A 14,172-nucleotide genomic window follows, 5' to 3' on the forward strand; every position below is an offset into this window, starting at 1 on the left:
CTTTTTTATTCCCCCCCCCCCCCAAATGGCGACCAGATGGTGCATCCTATGCTATAACCTACTATATTCTTAACTCTATACTGGAAAAGATTCCCATGCCATGAGACATTTTTTTTCTAGAATGCCATTTTTTTTTAACGTTTTTTTTTTTTTTTTTTTTGAGACAGAGAGAGACAGAGCATGAACAGGGGAGGGTCAGAGAGAGGGAGACACAGAATCTGAAACAGGCTCCAGGCTCTGAGCTGTCAGCACAGAGCCCGACGTGGGGCTCGAACCCACAGACCGCGAGATCGTGACCTGAGCCGAAGTCGGCCGCTTAACCGACTGAGCCACCCAGGCGCCCCTAGAATGCCATTTTAGACAGTTCTTATTGTCTTATACTCCAGAATCAAACAAAACCACAGGATATTTAACTGTTCGCCTTTTGCCTCCCTGACACCGAGAAGATATGTGGTGCCTTTTCCGACACCGCTTCTCCGACTCTGGAAGAAACGCACAGGGGCAAGGTATGAGGGGAGCAGGGCAGTTGGGGGGGGGGTGCAGATTTTCTATGCCCCCTCTAGGAGCATCATCCTCCCAGTCCCCGGAGGTGCTCACCAACCAGAAAGCTCTCCAGACTCCATCACTTAGAGGTCTTCATGGAGGGCTCATTACATAGGCATGATGGATTAAATCATTGGACATTGGTGATTGACTCAATCAACCTCCCCAGAGGTTGGGGCTGGGGCCGAAAGTTCCAGGCTTCTAATCAAGGCTTGGTCTTTCTGGTAACCAGCCCACATCCTTAAGCTGTCTAGGGACCTGCCAAGAGTTGCTTCGTGGAACAAAAGACACCCCTACGATCTTACACTCAAAAAATTACAAGGGACTTCAGAGCTGTGGCAGGAAGCAGGGACAAAGAGCAAATACCTTCCTGCGATGCCCCATCCACCAACCCCCTTTTGTCAGACATTTAGGTAGCTTCAGATGTTTCTTTCTTGGAGGCTGTGCTGCAGTGAGCGTATGTCCAGCATCCTAGCACCTCTCTGATTGTTCCCTCTCTAGTCGAGTCCAGGCAGCTGAAGGATGTGGTGGTTCCATTTTATTCCATTTGCTCCAGACGGCTTAGAGGGGACTTCACAGGCCCCCAAGTGTTCCCCTGTCCTCACCACAGGCCTTCCCCAGGACCTGCACTTTTGAGAGCTAGGATATATTCCATTTCGAGAACTTCTGACATCCTCAGAAAGCCCTTTTTGGAGATGCAAACACCTTTGTCCAAAAGCTACGCGTAGCGTTTGACGTTGTACGCAAGTCAGTGCGGTGTCTAGGATGCCATGGGATCTTAAGCAAGTCCTTTCCTCTCTCGGAGCTTCAAATCTCCTTTTGTGCCCGTGGAGGAGATAGTCTCACAGGCGCTTTGGGCCCCCACCTGCCAGCAAAGCTCTGTAAATGCCCTACAGGGTGAAAACGGCGTGGAGCTCGCGCTCTGAAATCTGACAGCCGACAGGGGCATCCCAGCTTTGCCAAATACTGTGTGACCTTCGGCAGCTTCCTTGAGCTCTCTGGCCTCAGTGTCCTTATCTAAATGGTGGGGATAACAGCCGTGTCCACCTCAAGGGGACGTGGGAGGGATAAATACAATAACCCAGGCTGGCTGTGACCACAGTGCCCAGCTCTTAGCCCAGGAACCGCTCTGCAATCTCTTTGCCTTACTGTGATGATAAGCCTTGGCCTTCCAGCGTTTACCTCACCCAGTCACCCTGCCCGCATTCCAGTCTTTCCAATGAGGAAACAGGCGTGGGGAAGACAGCTCAGCTTGTGCCCATCATATAGGGGCGTGGCCAGTCTTATCCCCGCCCTGCTTCCGGGCTCTCCCTGCACCCACAAGGTAGACCCCAGTGGGTGGCCCAGCCAGCAGTGGCTCCAGGACTGGGGAGATGCTGTGGCTGAGAATCAAGCCAATGGTTCCTCTGCTCCCTCCTCATATGTGACAATTCCCCCGCCCCCCCACCCCCACCCCAGGTCCCACACCGAGGCTCCTCTTTCAGAGAACGAGCATGGGTAGGTCGGGAGGTCAGCAAACAATACCGGTGCTGCCCAGCTCAAGGAGCCAGGGTGACAAATATACTTGTGTTGAAAAAAAAAATCGTCACACTCAGAGGAACTTTTTCCACCCCAAAACAAAAGAAGCACAACTCATGTAGTAAAGCAGGTAAGGGCCTAGCAGCAGGGGGAGGTGGGAGGGTTGGCTACCCCTGCTCTTAGGGTGACCCTCAGCTGGGGGGGGTGGGAAAGCTGGCCCTGCCCCCAGGAGAGTCAAGGTTGCCTTGAGACTCTGTGCTCTGAATCACCACGTAGTCTGGGCTACACTGGATCAGAGAATAGTCTGAGGTCTTTCCACCTCCCCAAGCTTTACCCTGGGGATGGTGACACAGGTCCTCTCCATTCCCAGGCCCTCCAACCCTGTTTGGGTGGGCACAGGAAGGAGTCAGAGTAAGCATGTGGCCCATCTTCAATGTCAAACCCAGCAGGCCTCCTCCCCACACTGCCGCCCACAGCCTCTGAGCTGAGGCCTTGGAGCATCCCACACTTTCCAAATCTTTGGTCCTCTCTGTCCTCCCTGCACCCCCCCACACCCACGCACACCCAAGCTCCAATTTTGACCCTGACTCCTGACTTCCGCCCGGTCATTCCTTCCCTGCGGCAGTGAATGTCCTGAGTCCCACTGCCCTATGAAACAAGATTAATTCTTCAGAAAGAAAACCATCTGGCCATACAATTTTACATTTATCCTTGTGATCAGTGAATCTGTTTCCCTTAGACCATAAATTCCGTGAGGGAAGGACCCGCATCTGAGTTGGCTTACTGTCCTATCTCCAGTGTCTGGGACAGGGCCTGACACACAGGGGAGAACAAAGACTAGATGAATGAGAAATGGCTTTTCACCTTCCTGGGGCTCCCTGGCGAGCTCAGAAAGGACCCTCTTAAGGGCTACCTGGGAGGTTCAGTCAGTTAAGAATCTGACTCTTTATCTCAGCTTAGGTCTTGATGTCAGGGTCGTGAGTTTAAGCCCTGTAGTGGGCTCCACACAGGCATAGAGCCTACAAGGAAAGGAAAGGAAAGGAAAGGAAAGGAAAGGAAAGGAAAGGAAAGAGAGGAGAGGAGAGGAGAGGAGAGGAGAGGAGAGAAGAGAGAGAAGAGAAGAGAAGAGAAGAGAAGAGAAGAGAAGAGAAGAGAAGAGAAAAAAAAGGAAAGGAAAGAAAAGAAAGGAAAAAAGAAAAGGAAAGGAAAGGAAAGGAAAGGAAAGGAAAGGAAAGGAAAGGAAAGGAAAGAAAAATAGACCCTTAGAATCATGGAGTGGACCAGGTTTGTGGTTGCCAAGGTGGGATCTGTGAAGGCAGCTGTGTAAATCCTGTTTTCAAGATTTTAGAAAAATCTAGTGAAGTCGTCTCCCTCCCCCTACCTGAGGACGGCTTACACAAGCGTGCCAAGATGGAAGCCCCTTTGATTTTGCCCAGAGTGGTAACAACTGTCCAAAGGACTTTGGTTGGCTATTGGTGGCATCACAGATCCCCAACCCCAATTCCAGATCACATGCCCAGTATTTCTAGTCTCTACCTTGCACCCAGCAGGCATGTGAAGGTCATTTGCTATCCTGCAAATGTGGACTGTGGCAGAGAAAATATTTCAGAGTGCGTGATGCATAGGGTTCCCTGGTGATCCACGCGAGCTTTGATGGGAGAAGGTTTAGGATCCCAATTTAACAGTTGCCGGAAGTCCCTCCCAGAACCAACCACTTACAGGTGAGCGCATGCCCAGACCAGTTTCTTCCTAATCCAGAAGTGTCCTGAGCCCAGTGGGGAGAGGAGAGAAGGGAAGTGGGAGGAGCAAATGCATTCTTTTGGGTTTGGGGGGAGGACCCCAGGACCAGCTCTGGAACGTGCAAAGCCCAAATCTCTATCCAGAGCTGCAAAGGGCACCCTTTTCCCTCTAGGCAGGGAATTAAGGCACTACCTTGGGTTGTGTCCTTCCACCCTGGCATAGGGCTTGCCCGTGTGACTTCCTTTGGCCAATGAGGAGCAAGCACGATGCTCGCAGAGACCTGAGGAGGGCTTACGCACTGGGGCTTGCTCTCTTGCTGCTTTCCAAGCCTTTTAGCCATCCTGAGAACAAGCCCAGGCCAGCCTGCTGAGGCTGAGACCTCGTGGAGAGAGGCCCTGTAGCTCCAGTCATCCTAGGTGAGGCCAAATTAACCAGGGGCACCACCAAGTGACAGCAGGCACATGAGAAGGCCCCAGCCAGGATCGGCTGAGCCCTACCCTGAGCGGAAGGCCATCTCAGCAGGTCCCTATTAAAACTGCTCACTGCCTAACCATGAGCTAAATAAATGGTCGTTGCACTGAGCCACTGAGTTGTGGGGTATTTGTTACACAGCAAAAGCACCGGACACAGAGGTGAAGTCATTTGGTCAAGATCAAAGAGTAGGGCTAAGATTCAAGTTCAGCCTTTCTGGCTATAGAGCCCATGGTCTTAGCTGCTAAAGCTTCACTGTTAACAAAGCACATTTCGCTTTATTGCAGGCCCCTAGTGAGCCCATAAACCAATCAGAACAGAAGCCCAGAGGTAGCCAGGAACCTACCGAAGGTCACACGGCTCGTCGGAGCTGGAGGGGGACATCCAGCCCAGCTCTGACTCCACATTCATGCTGTTCCCGTCACTCTGTGAACGCTGGGCAACAGCCAGAGCCGGGGGCACTGGTTCATGAAACGGCCTCTCCATCAGCACCTCGGAGGTCCCCCGCGGCCTCCTCGTGTTTCACGAAAGGCCTCATCTTCTCCCTCCCGCCCCCCCACCCCCACCCCCACCCCCGAGATTCTCAGACAGAACAGGTGGCCTCCCAGCCAGGAAGCTTTGGCTGCCGAGCTGACCCTGCCTGTCCCCGCCCCCTTCTCCCCTCACTGCCCACTAGGAGCTGTCGGTCGTCTTGGAGACGGCAGGTGATGGGAAAGGATGGCCAGCGAGGTCACAGCGGGAACTGGGCAAGGCTGTGGACAGGGAGAGACCGTGCCCTTTGACCCTGCCTGACGGCCAGTTCAGCCATGCCCAGCCAGTGTAGGAGGAGGTAGGTCGCCGGTAGGTCGTCAGGAGGAAAAAGGAAGGGCTTGGAGTAGGGGGGAGGCCAAGGCAGCGGCCCACGCCTCCCCAGGGCTAACGATAAGGGCATCAGGGAGCAAATGTCGCGCCCCCACGTGGAGTGCCAGGGGCGGAAGCGGCCAGTGGAGAGCCCAGCTGAGGCCTGCCCTCACTGAGCATCCACAGAACAAGGATGGAGAGGTCTGACTCCCAGAGGCGGGCTGTGACGAGGCCCCTCTCCGCGCCCCCCCACACCCCCACGAAGAAATGCACGAGAAAGAAGCACCTGTCCACTTTGGACTCTGTGTCTCCGTCTCTCTGCCCCTCCCCCACTGGCGCCCGCGCTCTCTCTCAAAAATAAATAAATACGAAGGACAAAGAGGGGACTGTGCCATGAGGAAAGAAGATGCCCCGAAGTCCTTTGGACCCTGAATTGAATCCCACACGCCCCGCCTACTAGGTGTGTGACTTTGGGCAGGCTTCTTCGTCTCTCCGAGCCCTCGGTTCCCATCTGGAAAATGGGGGTGGTCGCAAGGGCTGTTGTGAGGCGTTAAGTGAGAAAATGCAGTGAGAGCTTCTTTTTTTTTTTTTTTTCTTAATTTGGGATCACGTTTATTCATTTTTGAGAGAGAGAGAGAGAGAGAGAGAGAGAGAGAGACAGAGCACAAGCAGGGGAGGGGCAGAGAGAGAGGGAGACACAGGATCCGAAGCGGGCTCCAGGCTCTGAGCTGTCGTCACAGAGCCTGAAGCGGGGCTCGAACTCGTGAACTGCGAGATCACGACCTGAGCCGAAGTCGGACGCTCAACTGACTGAGCCACGCAGGCGCCCCAGGAGCTTCTTATAAACCACAGATGTGTAGGCAGAGGTGACAAGGGCACCCCATGGCCCTCCTGTCCATCGGCCCCTCCAGTGCCCATGTTCCTCCAGGTCCTGGATGAAACCCCATCGGCTCCACCCCTCAGGGTGCAAAGGACCCATTAGAAGCCATCTAGGCCCAAGTGGCCTGACTCCGCAGATGGGGAAAGTAAGAGCCAAAGAGGAGGGCTTTGCCCAGACACGACAGCTGGTGAGTGTGCGGCTGGCCCTGGAAGTGAGGCTCTGACTCGGCTTCTTTGTGGCCCATAGTGTGTGTTGTCAAAACCCTCCCGCACCCCCTGCGCCCCGTTCCTCTCTGGCCTGTGACGGGTGCAGGTGAATCTGGGGGACCCCTCCTTGCTCCCTTCCTGGCCAGTCCCCTCCCCCTTCTGGCTGAGGCGATGCCGGGATTACACCAGGAGGCCGGACCTCCCCGAGGAGGCAGCTCCATAATATCTGTGTGCAAAGGAACTTCCAGTCCCCGAGGAAGCCCCTGTGGGAGGCATCTGAGATGTGAAAGCCCTTGGTCCCTCCGGTCACATCAGCAGCTGCCTTTGTCCTGGTGGGATTCACTGGTGGCTTTGCCACATCCTGAAAGGACTCCCCTAGCCCCACCCTGGCCATCGGAGGAATATTAACTTCTTTCGCATTCTAGGCAGAATCCCAAGTCCTCCCTCTTGTTACCAGGGCTGAGCGGAGCCCTTGTCACTCTCAGACTGCTCCTCTGGGGCGTCCCATGCCTCCCCGCCCCTTCTGTCTTAGCACCCACCTCCCAGAGCCCTCTCTGCTATCTACTACCTACCGGTGGAGAAGAGTGGAGGGCTCAGTCTGCCTCAGAGTCCCTCTTTGGAGCTGTCCTTAGATATCGCCCTCCCTGGAGGCATCTGCCTCCCCCTTCCCAAAGGAAGAACCAAGCTCCTCGCTCTTCTCATCTTTCCCAGGGGGCCCCACACCCCAAGCCAGCCCACAAGATGCCCAGCGCAGCACCCGCACTCCAGCCAGCCAGGCCCACACCTCCCTCCCGGCCTCGTCGCCAGGGCTGGCAGGTAAGGCCCGGCAGGGTAATGATGAGGCCACTCCCCACCTTCCTTGGGCCTAAAGATCGCCTCGGCCCTGACCTCTCCCATGCATCTCTGACCCTCACTTTGTCACACCCTTCCATGTCACTGTCTGCAGGGTTGATCTTTTAATTGTGATTTTATTTCTTCTTTTAAATAGGAAACATATACTTGGACAAAATTCAAAAAGGCATAAAAGGGTAAAGACAGGGGAAAGTAAGTCCCTCCCTTTCCTGTCTCCCAGTCACCCGGTTCCCCTCTCGAAAGGGCAGCCACCGCCCGCAGTTTCAAGTGATCTAGTGATCCAGGGATAGACTACACCTTTTTTTTTTTTTTTTTTTTTTACATTTATTTATTTTTGAGAGACAGAGTGAGACAAAGTGAGAGCGGGCGAGGGGCAGAGAGAGAGGGAGACACAGGATCGGAAGCCAGCTCCAGGCTCTGAGCTGTCAGCACACAGCCCGACGCGGGGCTCGAACCTACGAACCGCGAGATCGTGACCTGAGCTGACGTCGGATGCCCAACCGACTGAGCCACCCAGGCGCCCCTAGTCTACACCTTTATAAGCAAAAACGCACGTGTGTTTATGCAGTCTTTTCTGTTCCACATCAATAGCAGCATCCTATACACCTCGTTCTGGACTTTGCTTTGTCTTCTCCCAAGAACGGTCTGCCCTCATTAAGCCATAGAGAGCCGCCTCTTTCTTTTTTGTGGCTGTATAGTATTCCACTACCTGGCTCTACCGTCATTATTTCCCGGCTTCCTAGTCATGGGCTCTCCTGCTGTTGCCCATCAAGCCGGAATAGTGCCACGATAAATCCTCGTGTTATCTGTCGGAGAAGCTCCAGGAAGCTGAATCTCTACGTCAAACGACATGGGTGTTTATAACTTTGCCCCGTGATGCCAAAATACCCTCCGTGGAAGTAGTACCAACATAGTTCGAGAGTACCTGCTTCTCCATACCCATCTCCACTTAGTGTAGAATATTTACGAACTTGCCCAATCTGATAGATAAAAATTATATCTCTGCCCGCTTTTTAAAGAGAGAGAGAGAGAGAGAGAGAGAGAGAGAACCCCAAGCAGGCTCTGCACTGCCAGCTCAGAGCCCCGGGGGCTTGAACTCATGAGCCGTGAGATCACGACCTGAGCCAAAATCAAGAGTCAGATGCTTAACTGACTAAGCCGCCCAGGAGCCCCTCCTCCCACTTTTAATTTGCATTTTTCTTATTATGGGAGAAAATGAGCAACTTTGCATATGCCAAAGAGCCATTTCTAGTCCTCTTCCTACAAACTGTCCGTTCCTAACCTTCCCCAGATTTTCTTATGTATTTCTTTTCCTTATTGATTTATGGGAACTCTTTACAAATTAAGATGTAGCCTCTATCTGTGATATAGGCGTCAGCATTTTCCCCAGTTCTTTTCTTCATTTTTAAATTTTTGACTTATTTCCATGTAGATTTTTTTTAAATGATCTGGAGTTTCTGGGGTTTCTAGGGTTGGTCATACTTAGAAACCCTCTGAATTTCAAACCTTGACCCACGCTAACTCCTCACGTTGGTCTATCGGCCGGACTTTTCCTCTGTGGAAATGCCCCTGCTGGAACCTGTTTCCCGCATCCAGCCTCTGGACGGCTCCAACCGGCTTTGGCTCTCCCCCTCCTCCCTGCCCTGTACCGCAGCACTTTGGCCCTGGGTTTCTGCAGCCACCCACTTCTCTGTCTGTCCAGCTCCTTCCCAGCCTGCTCCAAGCTGTGTGTCTGGTCTCTTCTCAGCACCCTGTCCCCTGCACATGAAGCAATGCCTTAATCGCTCCTTCCTCATCTCCTACCTCTCCACTGCAGGCCACACTAGTCCAGCCACCCGAGCCCCCCTGCTCCTTCTAGAACGCAACCACACATAGGAACTTGACGCCGAAACTCTGACTCCTTGGCTCAAGCCGGAAGGGAAGGGCATCCGCGGACGATATGGCGGGTACCAGGGGGCAGAGCAGGAGGCAGGAAGGAGTTTCCCCAAACCTCTGCTAGCAAATCCCAACCTGGCTTCCTCCTTCGCAGCAACTTAGCTGAATTTCTATCTTTATTAATCAAATAACACATTTAATTAATTACCTCAAATTGCTCCAATTGAATGTAGAACGAGAGCATGGACAAAATCCTAGAAAGTAATGAACCCAGGCCTTTGCAGCATCTGGAGTCGAAATGATCTTTAATTTCAATTTGGGTGCAAAAATAATGTGACTACGGTCACACCCTCGCCTCCCAGCCTGCTCCCTGACAGCTTCGTTACCACCCACCGCGCTGACGGGGGCTCAGCGTTCTGTTCTCCCTTCTTAGCAGCGATGTGCTTTCTGCCTCAACTTGTCTCAGCCGAGAAATGGGTGCAAACCCCACCTGCAAGTGTTCGCTAAGTACTGGCTGGAGTCCATCAGTGCTTGGAGTGTGTACAGGAACAGACCCACTAGAGGCACAAATAATGAGATAGTAGCCAAGACCTCAGAAGCTAAGTCCATCCAAGTCTCAGCTCTTTCCTCCTGCTGTGCCCTCTGCCAGGAACGCCTCTTCCCTACCATTTTCCCCGGTGTTTGCATCCCTGCCTTCAAGGCCAGTTCAGATGCCCTCTTCAAAGGAAAGCTACCCCCATTGTCTGCAGAAAGCGGCTGGAGGGACTGAGATGTTCTCCCCGCAGCTGCCTTCTAAGAAGTAACCGTGGGCCGGAGAGAGGAACAATATAACGGAACTTTCTTTTTTTTCTTTTCTTTTCTCTTCTCTTCTCTTCTCTTCTTTTCTTTCTTTCTTTCTTTTTTTTTTTTTAGGTGGGGGCAGTGGATGTATTCTCTGGATGTTACAGATGAGGAAACAGAAGCTCAGAGACATGAAGTCCTTTTCCCATGATCACACAGCAGGGTAGTGGCTGCTGTGCTTAAGCCTAAGCCTAGGCTGATGTGCTTGCCCTTCTGGCCCTGCCTGGACATTGGTAGAAAAAGCCGTACCCCAAGTTTCCCTTAAAACTCATCTACCCGTCCTCTCTCCCTGCCGAGCCACCTGATCTCATCAGTCCCCTCTCTCCCTGCTCCCCCAACACCTTCTCCTTTCCCTCACTTTGCCCAGTCTTGCCTCCCAGTCCCTCCCCACCCCAGCTATGCTTTTGTTTCAGCCTTACCTCCAGGGGCCCTCAGATTAAGAAACAAGGATGTTAAGACAGTCAAGGTACTCCTGAGCCTTTCGTTCTTCTTCTTATGGTTATTATTGTGTATTGTTATTTTATGACTAGTCTTGCACTCAGCTGTCAGGTCAGCATCGCCTTTGTTGTGCCACGCTCCTGTTCAGACATCGACAATGGCTCCCTATTACCTATGGCCTTAAGTCCAAACGTCTCTTTCTGGCTCTCAAAAGCCTCCAAACCTTGCCTGCCCGTGGGTCTGGCAGCTCCCACCAACAGGCTCTGTGGGAAATTTACTTAACTCTTTTGAGCCTCCATTTTCGCTTCCGTAAGATGGGCATCGCAGTCCCTATCTTGTAAGACTATGACAAGGATACAATGCGAAGAGACAGATGAAGGCTGGCACCACAAGAACCCACAGGAAACAGCCACATCCACAGCCCCTAACTTTCCCCCGCCCCCCAGCCTTGCCTCCCAATGAGCTGCACACACATTCTCAACGCTACCCAGGATGGGAGGTCTTCACTTCTCTAGAAACGCTTTTTTTATTATTATTATTCGTACCTCCACACCTTTGTTCCACACTGTTCCCTCTGCCTGCCCATCCTTCGAGGCCAACGCAAGCTTGCCCCCCTACCACCACCACGTCATGATTAATTTGAACACCAGGCACAACCCAGAGTCCTCTGCCATCCATAAGTGGGATTTGGCATAAAACTGTCCCGAGAGCTGAAGACTAATTCCACTCTCCAGGGCTAAGGATAAGCAATTCCCCACCAGCCAGGATGTCTGAGCATCAGGCTCAGGCTTAGAGCCTCCCACCCATCCAACACGTGATGACGCCCACCAGTATCCCTCCTCCCCACATCCACGAATATCCCTTCTCTTTCCATCCTCTGTGAGATTAACAACCTGCTCTTTAGCAAAGTCACCCTAAGAGGCTCTTTGGGTACAAAGCACACCATACCCTTCCTTTTCTTCTAGATAAAAGTTGCATCTCCCTGCAATCTCAAAGGCCAGATCCTCCTGCCAAGAACATTCCACGTTAGTCCAACCCCAAGATGCAGAGAAACTCTGAGGGGCCACCTCCTGTCCCTCACTCTCCTTTTGACTCCAGGACCTGTGTGAGGGAGCTGACCCCTCCACTGACTGATGGGGAAACTGGGTCCCTGATGGAACAAAATGCTCGCCCGAGGCCCCAGAAAGAGTTGGTGCAGGGGAAAAAAAATAGAAGATCTCTGAGCAGCAAGGTCGTCCAGGACTGCAGGGAAGACCAGCACAATCAATGGTGCACCTGCAGTCATATGTCACAGGGAGTCAGCCGGCCATCAGCACCCGCTCCTCTCTTCCCTCAGCCCAGGGCTGGCCCCACAACCCTAGCGTCTTAGGGCAGGAAGTGTGCCTTGATCACCCTAGCCCTGCACCCCTCCCACTCCTTTCACCCCAAAGACCACCAGCTCCCTTCCCCAGACCCCAGACCACCTGCCAAGTTCCAGCCAACTTCCTGCCTCCTGTGTTACTTTCCTAGGCCTGCAGTAACAAATTACCACCGACAGGCTTAACGACCCCGGAAGTGTGCTCCCTCACAGCTCCGGAAGCCAGCAGCCCAAAATGTAAGCGCCGAAGGGGCCACGTTCCCTCTGAAGGATCTGAGAGATCCTTCCCTGCCTCTTCCAGCCTCCGGGGGCTCCTGGTGTTCCTTGGCTCATGAATACATAACTCCAGCCTCTGCCTCTGCCTCCGGTCTCCTTTGGGTCTACGTGTCTCAAATTTCTCTCTCCTTTATCTTATTAAGCACCAGTAATTGGATTTAGGGCCCACCCTAAATCCAGGATGATCTCATCTCCAGATCCTGAACTTCATTATATCTGCAAAGACTCTACTTCCAAATAAAATCACATTCACAGGTGCTGGGAACTAGAACTTGGACATACCTTTTTAGGGGACGCGATTTAACCCCCTGGGTCACCGATCCCTGCCCACCACGCCCCAAGCCGAACTGCCTCTGGGACAGAATCATTCAGGTTTTCCTAAAAACCTAAAAGGGGTTTCAGGGACTTTAGCAGCCTGAGCCTGGGGAGCTGCCCACTCACCCCAGCTCTCTGACCCTCTGGAAAATGGCCCAGCTACCCTCAGGCCCTCCACGATGAGCTATGGAGGGGCCCTCGGACGTCTCTGTGGGCAAAGCATGATGTGAGTGCAGAAGCCAAGCCCCAGTGCCAGGAAGATGGGGTTCAGTCGTTGTGCTCTGCCATTTGCCAAACCTATGACATTAGATGACTCTGTGCCTCAGTTTCCCCACCTGTAAAATGAAGAAGGTAATGTCCTCATGGAGGAATTCTTGTACTAGAAATAACACAGTAACAGCCCTGGAAGGGTATGCAGTACGTACCCCACAAGCAGTGGCCATGACTGTCCCCTTCCATCACTCTTTTCCTCCCAGGGAAGCCTCTCTCTGGCAGTTCCCCCCGACGAGGACACTCCAACTTTTCCCTCTGTCTCCAGAAAGTCAGGAAACTTGGTTTTCCTCATAGCATTTCCCGAAGGAAATATTGTTATTCCCATTTTGCAAATAAGGAAACACACGCACAAGAGGGGACCCAATTTGCCCCAAGGACAATGCACTGTGAGTGAGGGGGCTGAATGAAGCCCCACGCCCGGGACCCGTTCATTGTTTTGAAGCCCATCTGTCTTGACTCCCTCGACCCTCCGACCCTTTACAAGGGCATGTCGCTTCCCAGGGTCACACCCTGACAAGGCTGTCGTTGGAACAAACACTTGAAGGGCTTTATGGTTTGGTTTTCCCCCATTTCCACCTCGCAACAAGCCCTGAAAGAAGTAGGACGGATGTCATTGACATTATCATGCCCATCATGCTGATGATGAAACTGAGGCTTAGGGAGGAGGAACTTAGGGCCCAACATCACACTGCTCTGGGCTGACAGCGGCAGAACTCAGGTCTCCTGACTCGTAATTCAGTGCTCCATCCATTTCGCTACACAGTCCAGAACTCAGTCATTCATTAAACAGTGAAAAATATAACGATAGGTAATATGCAACGTTATTACAACCGTGAGAGGTAGATAACCCTTCATCCCTCTCTGGCAAGTGAGAAAACGCCAAGTGCGGAGTCGGGATTTGAACCCACGTCTCTGGCCCGGCTCCAAACTGCCCCCAAGCCAGCTCCAAACCCACCGCGCTGCAAATATCTGCTCCTGCAGGATCCCGAGAGCCATACGTCAGGGGATAAAAGCACCAGTCGTGGTCCCTGCCCTCAAGAGGCTTCCAGTCTCACAGGGGAAGTAAGCCCAGGTGGCCAGAGGCCGGCTGCGCAAGAGAAAAAGATACCGCGGCCTGTTCAGAGGGGTGGGCCAGCCTCACCCCTCCCAAAGGAGCCGCCCTCTCCTTTCCAGAAACTGAGTTTGGAAGGGGGCTGGACAAGAGAGCTGCCATTCTGAGTAGAGCATCATCCCCCACGCCCAGGCCCATCCCTGAGATGGTCCATTTGAGGCAGGGAGGTGGTACCGGTGGGGCTCACTGGGAGCTGGTGGGCTGGGACCTTTGGGGCCCCTCCAATCAGAATGACAAGGCTGGGAGGGGCATGGCTGGCCACCCGGACAGAGGGAGCAGGTGTCTCAGCCTCTCCCTGTTCCCTGGCAAACCTCCTCTTTTATAAATTGTTGTCTTTGCAGGGAGCCAGAGTGAGCTGGGGCTTCAGCATCTCTGAATGACAGCCTGGCAGAGCCAGGCCCATCTGCCTGGGGCCATGCAGGCTCACATAACATCCCCGCCCCACCAGCAGCCCACCCGCCCACGAGAACGCCATTGCACCCAGGACACACAGCATCCTGGCAGGTGCTGGCTCTACATAGCTGATGGCATGTGGGTTGTGTGGGCTTTTGGGCAAAGTAGCCAAAGAATCAGAAGGACTTTGGAACAGACTGCTTCTGGAGGTAGTGAGTTCCTCATCCCTGGAGGGGTTCCAGGG

General features: G+C 53.2%; 1 long non-coding RNA gene across 1 annotated transcript; it reads left to right on the forward strand.

Moving 5' to 3' along the window:
* The first annotated feature begins 9,849 nt into the window (after positions 1-9,849).
* On the forward strand, positions 9,850-11,915 carry LOC131488757 (uncharacterized). The gene is made up of 2 exons (XR_009250286.1): positions 9,850-10,231; positions 11,713-11,915. It is a non-coding gene; the product is annotated as an uncharacterized LOC131488757 (long non-coding RNA).
* The last annotated feature ends 2,257 nt before the right edge of the window (positions 11,916-14,172 follow it).

This window comes from Neofelis nebulosa, chromosome 10, assembly GCF_028018385.1.
Source record: "Neofelis nebulosa isolate mNeoNeb1 chromosome 10, mNeoNeb1.pri, whole genome shotgun sequence".
NCBI classification, from domain to species: Eukaryota; Metazoa; Chordata; class Mammalia; order Carnivora; family Felidae; genus Neofelis; species Neofelis nebulosa.